Here is a 15455-nt window from a genome sequence, read left to right on the forward strand (position 1 = left end):
ATCAGAAGTTTTCACCCATCTGGACAGGTTTTATTCATCAGCGTCTGTCACTTGTATGCACAGAAGAAAGACTTGCCAAGTTTCATTAAACAGAGACTTCAAGGAGCACGTGAGATGTCTTGTTTCTTTTAGGAGAAAACCTGGAGCACACTGCCTTTGATCTGGGCACGAGGCAGCCCTTTTTAGCACAGAGCGGGATGGACCACCATTCCGATGCCACGGATGAACTTGCTGAGGGTGGACCTGTCAAAAGCGACTTTAGTTTAAAAACTTAAAGCCACACTTTGGAATAGTAAAAGGCCCTTTGCTTTGAAAGTCTGTCCACAGTTTGCTAGATCAGCGACGAGATGTGAATCTCAGTTTGTCAATGTTGTAAGCGTGTTTTTGGGCAAGATTGGCTGACTGGGCAAGAAATAAAGGTTATTTTATTCATGTACATGTGTCTTTAAAAAGTATCATGAAAGTTGGTGTGAAGTAGGACATGGTAGAGAGTGTTAAAAAAGTCTTTCAAAACAGGCTGTGGTGCCCAGACTTGGGCCTTAACCTGAGGCTGGTATCAGCCCTTCTTCAACCAAGACATCCTTTTAGGCTCTGTCTGTGGGGTATGAACTGCGGACAGACTAGGTCCCAGAGGTGATGGGTGACCAATCCTTACGTGTGTTTCACCGCAGGAGAAACCCCTGTGCGACTTGGAAGGAGGAGTGAAGTGGTAGCTGTTTTTATGCTCTCAGATGGGGTAGGGCCAGTCTGCTGCAGGTCAAGCCCAAAGCCGTCCCCTGCGGGCTGCCTTGTTGTGGGGGCAGCTGTCAGACCTGGGCTCCGGTTCCCAGGTGTCTCCTCCTTGTCGTCAGAGTTTCCTGCGGATTGTCCACGTGTGGTCACGGCTGGAGAGGCCGTGAGGCAGTTCCTGTCTGTCTTCCCGATATGGCTCTCTTCTCTTCCTGGGGGCCGGCCCTGCTGACCTCTGGCCGAGCACCAGCCCCAGAGGTGGCTCCCCTGGCTCTTACTCTCACGACAGAGGAAGAGCCCCTCGCTGTAATTAACCCCGAATTCCACATCGGCCCGCGTGGTCTGAGGCTGGAACACATCTTAGCTGTTTCTGAGAAGAGGGCTCTGGGTGGGGCGGGGGGTGGGGTGGGGGAGGGTGGGGAGGTGGCCAGCTCTTCTCTGTCCCAGCGATGACGAGTGTGCTCTGGGGGCAGGTCCAGTATGAGACAGCTGGGGTGGGCGCCGGACCTTGGTCTGCGGTAACTGAAGACTCTGGGGCCGTCTGCTTTGGAGAATTCTGGAATCAGGCAGGTTCTTTTTACTGCAAGTGCGGCATCGCCATGAGCCAGAGGATGAAAACAGCTTCTTGGCAGCTCCTGATGGGAGATCAGAGCACAGAGCAGAGACGAATGAGGTGGACAACCCCGGATCAAGGCCCAGGCCCACCTGCCACTGCAAGCAGTTTGACCTCCGACAACCCCCTTCTGCGCAGTGAGCGACCCAAATACTGGGGAAGTAGCAATTCGATGTTGTTGGCTATTTGGATGTTTAAACAACATGATTTTTGTTTCAATGCCATGCAATCCACAAAGTGTTACACAAGGTTATTTTTATTGATGCGTCCCTTAGAATAGTAAAACAATGGGCTTCCACTTATCCATCTCTAACAATGCTGTGGAAGGAAAGAAATGGACGCGCTGGAAGTCAGACCACTCTCAGAGCTGCTGGTAAAAGCCACGACCATGCCCTGGTGGTCCGCTGACAGGGACACTGTGGGGCGGGTATCGCAGGCTTGCCTCTCTCCCTGTCCCAGCCAGCCCAGGCCTGGTAGCAGCAGGAATCTGCAGAAAGCAGCAGGCAGGGACGAGAATACAGAGGTCGTCGTGTAGATGGGAGAGCGATTCCCCATCTCAAAGCCAGAGAAACCACGTCCTCACAGCCTGCTCCACTCTCAAGGCAGAAAGGATGGGACTTGTTATTTTAAAAATCTCTTAAAGGATTTAAAGCCCAAACTCAAGCAGGATCCTGCATGGAAATTTCTACCAGGCTATATTTCTCAAAGACTCCTTCTCATTACCGTTTCAAAATAGCTGAATTCATAAAAACTTACTGTGCAGTGCTGAACTCCTCTCATTTCAGAGGTGTTCTGGGAAAAGGCTGACATTTAGCGGGAGAGCTGTGATCTGAAGACTTAGGTCAGCACCCTGGAGCATGGAATTCTTCTGGTGACTATATTTGCAGATAAGGTCCAGTAAAAATCACTCGTACTGTTAAAGGCCCATCTGTGTGGGGTGGGAGCATTTTTTGTCTTTGAGGGCAGGCGTGATGCTGTCCCAGCTGGTGTGACAATCACAGGATGGGCTGGTTTGCAAAATGCTGAGGGCAGGGGGCGGGAGTAGGGAGAGGCGGCACGGGGTGGGGGCGAAGGCTCCAGAGGTTCTGGGGGAGGGCAGGGCCTCGGGGCCCTGGTGCAGAAGGGGTCAAACCTGTCCCACCTGTGCAAACTGGCACCCACCCCATCAGAACCACAGTCTGCGGGGACACACAGGGGCCCAGAAGCTGCTGCGGCCGCTCCTCCCACTGAGTGGAGACCTGACCCGAGTGGGTCTGGGTGGTGGAGGGTCAGGAGGGTGGTGGAGGGTCAGGCAGGTGGACTGATGCCCCAGGGCGGGGGTCGGGGTTGTGGCCCCTGAGGAGGCGCCAGTTTCCCTGTCTGTCTCAAGCTCTCCTGCTGGGAAGTTCCTCAAGGACGTCAAATCCAGCCCAGCCCGAGGCAGAAACTCTGGGGACCCCACACTTTGCTTATGAGAGGGTCTTAGTAAATATTTTCCTATCTGATCTGGTTCCTGCAACATGAGGGGAGTCCTAGCTCACCCTGGGCCATCCCAGCGGATTGGAGTTTACTTCTTGTGGCAGAAATGCACGTGGCCACCAGATCCCCTGATTCTGTTCAGTCACTCAAGGCACATTTCACTTTACAATTTGAAAAGCAGGTTCACAATTTCAGTTTAAGGAGGCTCGTGTCCAAGGATGTACTATAAATGGGGTGAAGTTATGCAGCCTATCGCAGATGGATCTGAACACAGGTCTGAGGTGGAGAAAGAGGAGCTGGGAGGTACCGTTTCCATCCGACCCCACAGCTGGCCGGCACCCCCTGCCCGACGCCCTGCGGGGAGGGGTGGGGGTATGGGGAGGGTTGAAGGGGGAAGGGAGCAGAAAGGAAGGAGGCCACAAAGAGGAGGGAACAGGCCAGGACACAGAGGGGCCAGCAGACGACGGGAGTGGGACGGGAAGGCCGTGGAGGGTGTTCCTCACTGTTTCCAGCTCTAAAAAAGTTAGCACACCATGAAGTTTTTTTCTCTCCGGTCAAAATTGACACCCAATGAGACAAAAGCCTGAACACCCCCTTTGCCTGGCCCCCTGCACCCACTCCCGAATCCAGAACGGAGTCATCCCACACAACTCGAGATGTGCCGCCTTGTGATGGACAGTTCCTGTCCTCAGGGGGCTCCCAGACTGGCCCCCTGCCCCCTGCCCTCCTGTGGCCCGTGGCTTCTCTGGACTCATGACTAACCAACCGGTCGGTGCAGGTTAGTGAGGGACCCAGCTGTGATGCGCGACAACTAAGTGCCTGCTTTCACAACACGGTTGGAGGGTCTGTTTTCTTTCTTCTAGATTGTTGATTCTAAGAAGCTGCAGTGCCCCTGGCAGTGATGTTGAACTCCACCGCGACTCATCGGCACCCATATCTGTCTTGCAGGTGTCACGATGTCACCATCCTCCAACACTGTCCTAAGTCCTGGCTGCATGTGGGGGTCACGGGAGCTTAAAACTTTACCTGTGGCTCACCTTGCCCCCAAGACTTCTGACCTAAATGGTTGGACAGTGACCTGGGCATCAAGATTTTTAAAAATCTCTCCAGGTGCTTCTCAGAGGTGGCCATGAAGAAAACCACTGCTCTGACCACATGTGTGAAATTGGGGAAGGCTGGAGGTCAAAGGGTGCAGGCCTGATGCAGGAGTGGACCACAGGATGCTCTGATCTCAGGGTTCTCAGACACTTTCCCATGGGTCCCATTTCCCCAGTAGTTGGAAACCTTGTCCCTTTGCTCATTTATTCACTCAGCAAGCATAGGCTGGGACCCTAGAAAGTGCCAGGTGTGAGGGGGCCACGGAGAAGTTGCAGGTGGGTCTCACGGAGCTTACGGCTCTGGGGAGGCCAAGCTGGGAACAGATAATCCAAACACCCCGATTCTGTTTCAGCTCAGGGGAAGAGCTACCTACCCTCCGAGTGGGGCCCCAACAAGGGTCATCCTGCAGGGTAATGTCCCATTCCACTCAGCCCAGAGTCCCCACCAGGCCCCTTCCTCCCTGGATCTCAGTTCCCATCATCTCCTCCGTTCATCCACTGCCCACTGCTGCCCACGTTTTCTTGACCAAACAAGCTTGCTCCGTCAGGACTTTTGTCACCAGTGTTCTTCCCACTGCACCACACTTTCCCCTGTTCCAGGGAATACCTGTACAGCCGCCCCCCTCATTTCTTCAGGAGCCCCAAATGTCTTCTTACCAGAGGAGCCTTTCCCATGAGGCTTAGAAAATAGTGAATCCCCCCACTCCCCTTGCCCCATTTCACACTCTTTATCCCCTTTCTGTATGTTATTTTTCTGCTGAGGACTTATCTCCATCTGATATGTTATCTATTTATGTATTTTCTTATTTATCAGCTGTCTTCCACCCTCCAGAATGAAATATTCATGAGAACAGGGAGTTTGCTTCTGCATGGCTGCTTCCCCAGTGCCCATCGCAGGTGCACACGAGATGCTCCATAGATGTGTGTTAAATGAATGAACGGATAAGTGAACGAATGAATTATCAGCTGGACGCGGCTTGAGGACCGCATGGTCAGAGCATGGCTGTCCAAGGTGGGCCCTCAGCCTGGCCCCCGGCTCGGAACATTCCCTGCAGGGGCTGTACCCGTGCTGACACGGTAACCTACTCCATCTAAGGAAGCACCGTCACAGGAATGCTTCAACTCAAAATCCTTCTGTTCTGACCTCCTCTCCCTGCCGTCAAGGCTACACTGGATGCCGGATCATAATCAAAGGTTTTTGGTGAGCTGTGAGTAAGATCAAGAGGTACTAGGTGAACTGGTAACTTAAAGGTTTCAGGTAACTGAACAAGTCGCCATTATTAACCTTATCAGTTTCTATCTCCTGAAAGACTTTGCCAGTGGGAACCAGAGCTGGGAGGGCAGTGGCTGACTCCGTCTCTGGGAGACTCCTTCTCTGTGCTCTTGTGACTGACCTGCCAGAGCTCCAGGGGCTCTGCTGCAGTCACCGACCCTGACGTCGCAGGGCTCAGCACGAGTGTGTTTCCGGCTCACACCCCAGTCCCGGGTGGTCAGGGGTCTCTCTTAGGGCCCTGCTCTGATTGGGATGGGGAGACCACATGGATTCCAGCCTCAACTCTGCATCCAGCTGCCCAGATGACAGGAGCCCGGGGACCCCCCTACCCGCTCACCAACTTCAGGGAGGCCGGGAAAGGTGTCTGCCTCCTCCCCTGGGCAGGGAGGTAGGGTGGGGAATGGCGTTTCTGTGACCCCTGGTCTCCGCTGAGGGTCACGCACGCAGTTTAGCTCCTAAAGACGACCTCGTTTCTAATAATATGAGTAGTGCCAGGAACTAGCTTCTAGATGGATGAAAGCTGAGACGGTCCTAGGAGTAGGGAGTGGAACCAGACTGTTCCTTCGATGTGGGCCTGGAGGTGGTGGCAGTGAGCGGAAACTTGTGGATGGGCACAGACTCCCTGCTTGTGAAATCTTATAGATGTGTGTGCAAATCACTGAGCCCCCCCCTCCCCTTTCTAAACTAAACATATGTCACCAATTTGAGTTAAACGGCCAGACCAGAGGCTGGCCTATTAATGTGTGTTAGCAGCTGGCATTGCCCCAGCAGGTCAGATCATGGGATTTGGAAGGGTACGCATGGAGAGATCACTGGCTCTAACCCTTTACTGTTAGCTATGGGGTGACCGAGGCACAGGGGAGGGGAGCATGTCCTCAAATACAGCGTCCGGCAGGAGTCCCCTGACTCCCCGCCCCCACTCCATAACTGTCAGGGGCTGCGATCCTGCTGGAGCGGGGGGTCTCCTGCCAGTGTTGTCAGCGAGGCCCCCAGCAGCGGAGGTGGGGGTGCTTTTGCTGCAAGCTGAGCTACGAGGTGAGAGCGGTTTGTGCCCTGTTTCCAGGAGGGGCGGGGAGCCTCTTGTCACCTTGCCTTCCCTGTGGCACCAGCGGAAGCCGCAGGAAGGCTTTCAGTAGCCTTGGGGAAACACTTGGGCAAGTTGCTTTGTGTCCTTTTCAGGGCATTTGATTAGCTTCCTCTGCTTTATATATAATTTTTCAAGAATAGGCAGATGTGCTTTTCACCACCAAGATACTAATACCCCAAGCAAAGCACTCGCAGGAAAACAACCACCAGGGGTAGAACCATCAGGTGGGGAGGGAGTGAGGGAGAGAGAGAGAGAGAGAGGGAGGGAGGTGGATTCACTGCCATGGAGGTAAGTACTAATGTAGACAAGCCAGGGCGCTTTGCTGTGGATTTTCTATGCTGCAGCATTTCTGCGACCCATGAGGTGACATGGAAAGTAGCTTCCGATTATTGCATTTTATATAATTTTATAATTTTATATATTATTATCTGATACTAAACGCATCAGAATCAGCTGGTAATTCTAGGAAGCGTGTTGGGAATAGTTAGCAGTTGTTTGCCAATCACCCGGGAAGGTGGCCCCACCTCCCTGCTGCTAACACACCATTGTGACATCAAGAGGACACTATATGGGGATATATGTATAAATACAGCTGATTCACTTTGTTGTACAGCAGAAACTGGCACAAAAGGGGAAAGCAATTATACTCCAATAAAGATCTGGGAAAAAAAGAGAGAGGACGCGAGACTGAGCCTCAGTGATCAGGCCGTGCAGACACTGAGCTGTCCCTCGGAGAGCAAGGCGCTATTTTAGGAAGGCGATTCGCGGGCAACTCCACAATGGAAAAATCCCTGCTTCTGTGGGCATTCAGGGTTGAAATAAATGTAGATTTATTTCCTTTAGCAAGCTTAGCTACAAAGTGAAAAACAGCCTTTGTTGCATAACTGGAAAATCTAACTAACATGGAGCAAAGGAGACTTTTTAAAATTAAGCTAGTCAGGAAAACTACCAACGCTTCTGTTTCGGGGAAGCCAGGCTTTGTTTTCATCCTGAGTGAAAACTTTGAAAGCAGCAGGTGAGTTTATCCTCAGTGACACCTGTCACACACACAGGGTGGCCACACGGTGTTTTTTTGTATGTGTTCTCATTTAAGCCTGTAAAGGTGGGACGGGAGTGTAAACACTGGGAGAGGCAGGAAAGTGGGGCCCCTGCTTGGGCTTCGCCAAAGGATACTCAGGCATGTGGGCACAGCTGGGAGAGAGGAGGGAAGGGCTGGGGGCCACAGATCGGGAGGGGAAAGGATGCAGATGGGCCCTGTCCCGCCCTCCAGGGTACACCCTACCCTGAGAAACACTCTGCCCAGGAAGCACGAGGAGTAAGGGGGCTGTGTTTTCTGAGGCTACGGTGGGACCTTGGATGTGTGGGAGGCAAGATGGCAAAGGCTGGTGGATGTCAGCCCACTGACAAGTGTGGGCCCTTCCCAGAAAGGCACTGCCTGGAGCGCTGTAGGGACGATGCAGAATAGATGCCCAAAGAAGGGAGCAGAGCCGGGCTGGGCAGCGCTTACTGTGTGTGGGACCGAACTCTGGCCGTGTGGATGCAACGTCCCAAGTGTTAGAGTCGTGACTGTAAATCTTGCAAAGTCCCCATGGACTAGACAGGTGACTGTCAACAGTGACTGGGGACCAGAGCTCAGGAGGGCAGAGACCTGGGTCCTCCTGGGATCTCGGCTGTGTGGGAAGTGTCCCACACCACGGGGACCAGGGAGCTACAGCTACTAAAAGTCACCTGGGGAGCTTTAAAAGTGCTGATGCCTGGATGCCATCCTAGCAGGACGAAAATACAGCAGAATCTCAGGAGGTGGAAGGAGGACCCAGGCAGCACATGTCTCAAGGGAACTGCTGGGGAGTTAGGGGCTGAGAAATACTGTGAAAGACCATGCCCCCAGTTCACATGCACCCAAAATGGCAGATGTGACCTTATTTGGAATCAGGGTCCGTGCAGGTCAATAGTTGAGCTCACATGGGAGTAGGGTGAGTCCCGAGTCCTACGGCCTGCGTCCTGGTGAGAGCAGGAGAGGACGCAGAGGTGCACGTGGAGGAGGGGCCTGGCAGACGGAGGGAGAGACCGAGTGATGCCACTGGGAGTCGAGGGCCACCTGGGCCACCAAAGGCTGGAAGAGGCAGGAATAGTACTCCCTGGAGTCTTCAGAGCAGGCACAGCTCTGGTGATGCTTTGATTTCTAACTTGGGGCATCCCGGACTGTGAGAGAATAAATCTCTGTTGTTTTAAGCCCCCTCATTTGTGGGCATTTTTTCCAGCAGCCCCAGGAAATGAGTACAGAGGGGATTTATAATACCTGACTCACGCTGCCTCCTTTTCTAAGGTGCAAACAGATTTATATCCAAAGACCCCCATGCAAGGGGAGCGGAGCCAGGGCAGCCTGCTCCTCTCTGGAGAGCCACAGAGACTCAAGTGCCCCGAATAAGGAGCATCTTGGGGGTTGCAAGGCTGCACGAGGCCTGAAGGAGGGGTCCTCGCTGAGAGGTGGGGACATTTGGGGAAGAGCCCAGAGTGTGGGGGGTGGGGTGACCACCACTCGGTTGCTGAGAGCAAGTCTGCAGCGAGGCGACCCCAAAACACGGCCGCAACTGCACCCTGTAACCTCCTTCTTGGCCGTTTCCCAGGCAACTGTGCGGGGGGGCGGTGGTGAGACTTGGGGGGATTATCAGACTCTGACTGTGAAATGACACCACTTCCTGTCGCTATTATGAGGCAATAGCCAGGGTGGGGGGTTGGAGTCAGGTGGTTAATGGGTCTGACTCAGGTCCCCCTCCCCCCACCCAGGGGGCCAGGTGTGTCTCTGAGCCCGTCCCACACATATGTCTAGCTCTGGAATCCATCACTGGGACAGAGATACTCAGCAGAAGCCCCATGTTGTTTTTCTGAAGCATGGAATGACCCAAAGGCTATGAGGTGGGAAAGGCCCGGTGGAAGACTCTAGAATACCCTCAGAAGCATCGCGATTAACTCCCAATTCAGTTCCAATCAGGGCTGGGTGGCGGGGGGAGGGGGGGGATGCGGCAAAGGGAGGGCGCTGGGAAAGACACCTGCCCGGAGCTTGTGGTTTAACGAGAACCAACTCTTTAGACCAAGATCTTTGAGGGTAAGGGTTAGGATTCAGCCTCACCACTTGCCAGCTTTGTGTTTGAGCTTCAATTCCCTCAATTTTAAAATGGAAATACTGTAGCACCTCCATGATATGGTGCCTGTAACGGCTAAATCAGGTGTCTATCAGATACCCAGAGGAGCGCCTGGCACCTGGTCAGAGTACAAGGTGTGTTAGCCGTTAGTGTTAGTGATAGTGATAGTGTTGGTAATTTTTATTCCCGACCTCCTGGTTCCCAGATGCCACTTTACTCTGATAGCAGAACCAATGGACTGCATTTCAGAAATACCAATTCCTGATTCCTAAACTGGAGATCTTGGTTCAATCGGTCCAGTTTCGGAACAGGGATCTGTATTTCTGGAAAGTTTTTCAGGTTCATGATGACTGGTAGCCTTGTTTTGAAATCCAGCCTCCTGCCAACACACACGTGCACACACACACACTTACACTCACACGCTTGGGTAAACACTCTCCCACACTCACATCTCTGTAATAGTCTTCTTAAAAACAGAATTATAATTTGAAAGAAAAAGAATTCCTCAGCCTCACAATAAACTGTTTCCTTGTTCGTACCCAACCTCTTCTAAAGAGTTGCAGGGGCAGGAAGGGCCCCGTAGCACAGTGAGGAAGCCTTCGTTAGAATTCTTCATCTGACCTTCAAAGAGGCTTCGGGAAAGCCTCGCTTGGAGGGATGTGGGGATGTCCGGCACCTGGACATTCCTCCCACGTGATGGTGCACACTTGGTGCTCGGGGCCTGCGGAACATCTCCCTTCCAGTTTCCCTCCAGATGTGTGAGGATGTGCGGAGATCGCCCAACAGGGAGCAATTTATCAAACTCGGACCAATTAAAAGCCGCAGCCCAGTAGGGCTGTGCAAACGCCCAGGGCTTTCACGCTGCCCAACAGGACTTCAGTCAAACAGCTGTGGACATTTTCGTCCCCTGCCCTTCACATACACACCTTGGCGCCCAGAGCCAAATGAGCGATGGCTGCACACGTGCAAGTGAACATCCCAGAGCAGACACAGTGGATGGTTATCTGGCTTCCACGAGACCCAAATTAAGCAAATACCATTCACATTCCTGCCTGGCTTTGCTGTGCCTTCTCAAGGTTGCTGAAATTGAATTCAAAAGCCGAAAACATATGCTGGCCAGGCTCAAAGAGCAACTGCCGATTGCAAACACATGGCTTAGCAATGCGTGCGGTGCTCTGGGGTGACATTTCGGGCTGTTGATTAAGTGGGAGAATCACCAGAAACATCATTCAGATCCCTCACCCTTGCACACAGCACGCTTAAATTTTTTTTCTTAAAAGCAGTAAGTAAAGAAACAAACAAAAACTCAGATGAAAATGCTTAATGATCCTGAAGATGGAAACTAAATTTTGGATTTGAATTTTACAGACGTCAGTGGAAAATGCCACACAAAGCAAGATGCTGTGCAGTTAGGATTTCTTGCAGCCTTGGGTGCAGTTTCTGAAACAAGGGAGATTAAGATCCAAGACCATGAAGAGTCTGGTCAGGTGTTTTTAGGTCACACGCAGAAAAGAAATCACGCGGGAAGATCGTCTGTTCCATCAGTCAGGGATACCTGCGGGCACCAGGCCGCCCCAGACCACACGCTTGAGGAAGGAAACAGCCCTGGGTATAGACGGGGACGGGGAGGGGGTCACAGATAGCCTTGCCTTCCCTCCAGAATTTGGGTGGGAAACACTTTGTCACTGGCAAGTGTCCAAGCCCCTTACCTTTGCCAAATGACTGTTTGGGCAGGACTGGTCTTAGCAACATGGGTGACGATGGTGTGGGTGGAATTTGAACAAGGAGGGTGGTCCTGCCGTGTGCAGGAAATGGAAACATGCTGCACAGAGATCCTTAAAAATGCCGCTGATGACCCAGCCATTTCACTGCTCCGGAGTGTTTTCCTCTGCTGTGTGCCATGAAAATAACCCCTGGCTGTAGGAGGGCGTGCAGTTTGGGTGGGCAGAGGGTGCCCGGGCACAGTTTGGAGGGTCTATTTCCCGCTCCCTCACTTCTTCTAAAATGACAGAGGCGCAGGAGCCCACAGTGGGTCCGTCTGCCCAGCCTGAAGTGTTCCCAGGGTTGCCCACAGGTTATCAGTGAGAGTCACTCTGAACTAAAGCAGGACGTAGCCTGTGAGGATGTGTGTCTTGTTACGTAGATTTCTTTTCATTTTGTTTCATTTCTCCCGACCTCCTGATCTCCAGTGCACGGAGTGGAGTCCATCACAGCTCCTGGGTACTGAGCGGGTTGAAGGAGGGCTCTGGGTTTACTGCCCTGCAGTGAACCAGCCCCTAGTTCCTGTAGTTCTCCAAGCGACCTCTGCATCATCACCGTCTTTTCTGTTTGGTATTATCCATATTCTAACATTTAAGATAATCCCAAAGTATTCAGACTCCTGGCTCTGCCTGGAGCTTAAGGTGAGAAAAAGAAATTTCTGCTTGAGTCAGAGCAAGTTCTAGTTTCTCAGATCACCAAATTTTCAAAGTCTAAATATCTTGTAATCACCTTCTAGTGATTTAATGATCTGATTTACTGCATTTATTACAGTCATGGGTGACTTCAGTTATATCAATAAATAGTGTTTATCCAATTTGAAACAGCTCAAGGCTTTGCTGTAACTGATTAGCAGTTGTGAATATGCCCATCTCTCAGTCTCAGTACAATCAGTCATATGCTCAGCACTGATAGATGGTTCTAATTGCTTCTTTCCAAGCATTTGTTGTTGCATTTACTTATGCAATAAATGTTTGAGTGTCTACTGTGCGGGGCCTCTGTTCCACATGTGCTGATCACATGTGAACAGTGCTCCCTGAGATGGTCTGAGACCTCTTGGTCTATGCAGTTGTCAGACCCAGCCGGATTCTCAATCTACCGAGGACTCGGGGGTGCTGTGATCACCTCCTCGGACTGCTTCTGTTGACCACTGTGACATTTTGCTGTTTTTCTAATTCTCTGCTGACTTAAGTCTTAAATGTTGGAATTCTTCATCACTCTGCTTTTGGTCTTTTCCTCTGAAGCTGTCACCCTGTGGCTGGGCCACCTCATTCTACATGCTGATGACTCCCACATCTGCCCTTCAAGGCTGATGTTGCCCGGGAGACCTGACCTCTGCCGCCCACCCTACCCCTCTCAGCCTCTGTCTGAGAGTGACGTCATCTCTGCCGCAGCTCCCTCTCTTCCCAGGTTCTCCATCTCCCGGTCACCAGTGTCAGCGGATCCACTGTGGGTTCATCGGTGAGACAGGAGCTGCAGGAAACTTCTCCACCTCCAGAAACTGCGTCAGTGCTGATCATGAGGGGCAGACAGAGGTGTCCAAGATCAAACACTGAAGGCTGGTTTAATATATTGGAATGATTTTTCCTGAAAAGCATGAATCTCCTTAGCTTGAGGTTTTTCTGGAGTGGCCGAGAAAGGGTGGAGTTAAGGCCACTTTTTCTGCAGGCCACTGGGCAGTTTGCTTCATTGAGTGACCTGTCCTGGGTGTCAAGGATGAGCGCTGATGGTGTACTCCTGTGGGGGCAGTTTCCAGGGCAGGAGCCAGGCCTGGTTTCACTGTAGCCTCAAAGTCGAGCCCAAAGGAGGGACCAGTGAGAGGGTTTGGAGCTGGGTCTCAAAGCTGAGCCACGAGAGGTGTCTTATTACACGACAGGTCTTCTTATTTCCTTCCTCTGGAACTTGGGTGCAGAGTCGGTTAGTACTTTTTCGCTTTAAAAGTGTGGGATTTTATCCCTTCTTTGTGGGATGGGCAGAAAGAAAGGCAGGGTGAGTGTTCCCTGGGGACAAGCTTTGGACAGGCCTGGATGCAGGACATGGTGTGGAGGACACACATGGACGCTGGACGTGGAAAAGCAAGTGAAGGGGGTTGGGGAGGCCTTGACTCTTCGTTCGTAGAGTGTGAGCCTGAGAGGCTGCAGGTTCCTGAGCAGTGCGGTGCCGAGGAGAGTGTGGACAGAGGGAGCCGGCCCCCTGGTGCCCGGATGGGTGCTTCCTGTGCAGGCTGGACTTTCCTGACAGCCTCCAGGAGGCACATGTAGCTTCACTGCGGGGCCAGGCGCTGCCCATGCACAGGCTGTAATTATGTTGATCAGGGCTGTCTTTTCCAGCCCAGGCTCTCCTTTTTCTTCTTCATTTTTTTTCTCCTAAAAGAAATAAAAGAAAAAGTACTCCTCCCCGTTTCCTTCAAAGCACTGTGGCATCTTCAGATCTGGGTACTTGAAAGCTAAGGCTGATCGTAATTTCCGACGGACATAATGTGCGTTTGAAATTCTTTTCCACATCAAATTAAGTCTGTCTTGGACTGATTTCCTGGAAGTGTTTTTCATTAGAATAATAGTCCTCAGCTGAGAGATCAGAGGATCCGATACCACAGAAGGGGAAGCAGAAACAGAAACAAGGCATCATCAAGCGCATCCCCCTCGAAGGCACCCAAGGGACTTCCGGGAGACCTGGCCGGGGGGAAGCTGTCCCTTTTCCAGGCTAGTCCCTGGGGAAATGGTGCTGGGTCTGGTGGGAGACCAGGGACTTCAGTGACAAAATCTTTGTTTTTTTTACTGAAAGCGTAAAGAAGAGAGAAATTGGGTTCAACCAGCCAACCAGCCAAGCAAGCGGCCAAGTTCACTGTGCACCTACTGGCTGTGCATCTCTCTGAGGGGCCAGGAATTTAACTGCTAATAAGACAAAGTCCTTGAAAGAGAGTAAAACTCGCAGGACTTGACTCCAGGGATTAAGACGAAACTCTGGTGTGTTTGGTAATTTTTTTCGGGTCTAAATATGCCCTTCTGTGTAGTGCACACTTGGCCTTACCTACAGAGGCTTCCAGGATGGCAGAGGAAATCCCTGTGAAATTCTCTTCTCCTCCTCCCGTCTGAAACTTGACTTGTTTACTGCAGGCTGTTAACGGCCTTGAGAGTGTCTTTAATCCTTAGCCAGGGTCTTTAAATATAATACATCAATAACAGGTAATTATTCACTTTGAACTCCTTGCTCTTTTGCCCCATCCCCTGCGGGGTGAGGCTTGGAACTTTCAAGCCCTGTAACAGATTCTTCCCATCAAAGTGTCAAAACTCCTGAGGCACGTGTCAAGGAACTCATGTGCTTATTTTAATCTGTCTCCCTCCCCTCCTCTTTGACTTCTCTGTCTCACCCCCAGCTTCATGGGTTACTGTCCAGGGCTAGTGTTCACCCTGCAGGTTTCTTTAAGCCGACACCAGCGCAGGCCCCAAAGAGTTGGCCCCGTGAGCCCACCTCGTTGCATGAAGAGTTGTATGTGGTGAGTTAGTTGCTCCCGGCCTGTCAGGTTGTTTCTGTTTTGAATGTGTCCAGGAAAATCCTGTCAAATCCAAAACTTCCTTCCACCCCAAACTGATCTTTGATCTGAGAGGCCGGGACTCGACTGTCCAAGCAGCTCGCTCCATGTACGTTGGTGCTTGGAGCTCCTTCAGGAAGAATCCCAAGGCAACACGGTCTATTTGTTCTGTCTACTGGCTCAGCGCTGGATATCTGATCCTTGGCTCCAGTGAGCTCCTAGATCAGCCCTGTCCTGAGGCCCAGGAGCTCTCCCCGTGGTCTTGCACACTGTCTGCGGTGAGGATTTGTCTCCCCCACGGAAACCACGTGCACAGCTCCCCCGCTTCCCTTCCTGACACGTGGGAATAGCACATGATTGCTCTAATCTTGTGCTGTCATTGCGTTGAGGTGCAGGCTTGGCTCTCTGTTCAATAAAACCTTTATCACCCACCCCAGGCCCCCTTGTGTGGATGAAGGGATTTTCTGGACGTCAGCCAAGGCGGGGCACTAATTACTATAAATGCTGTTCACACAGAAAGCGGAGGCTCAGGGATGCAGAGTTCTGTCAATATTTCCTCCCTTGGGCTCCTGAGGGAGTGAAGTCAGGAGGTACAAGGAACTCACTTGGGGTTTAAGGGGTCGGCTAAGAGTTAACTGAAGGGGAATGTTGAAGGTGTCTCCTGACATTGGGAAAGTCCCAATGGGTCCACGTTTCTGGACCCAAATGATGCAACTGCATAACTGGATTCTCTGAAGTCATTCAGACTGTTTCCTCACTCGCTAA

This window comes from Hippopotamus amphibius, chromosome 11 (assembly GCF_030028045.1).
Source record: "Hippopotamus amphibius kiboko isolate mHipAmp2 chromosome 11, mHipAmp2.hap2, whole genome shotgun sequence".
Lineage (NCBI taxonomy): Eukaryota > Metazoa > Chordata > Mammalia > Artiodactyla > Hippopotamidae > Hippopotamus > Hippopotamus amphibius.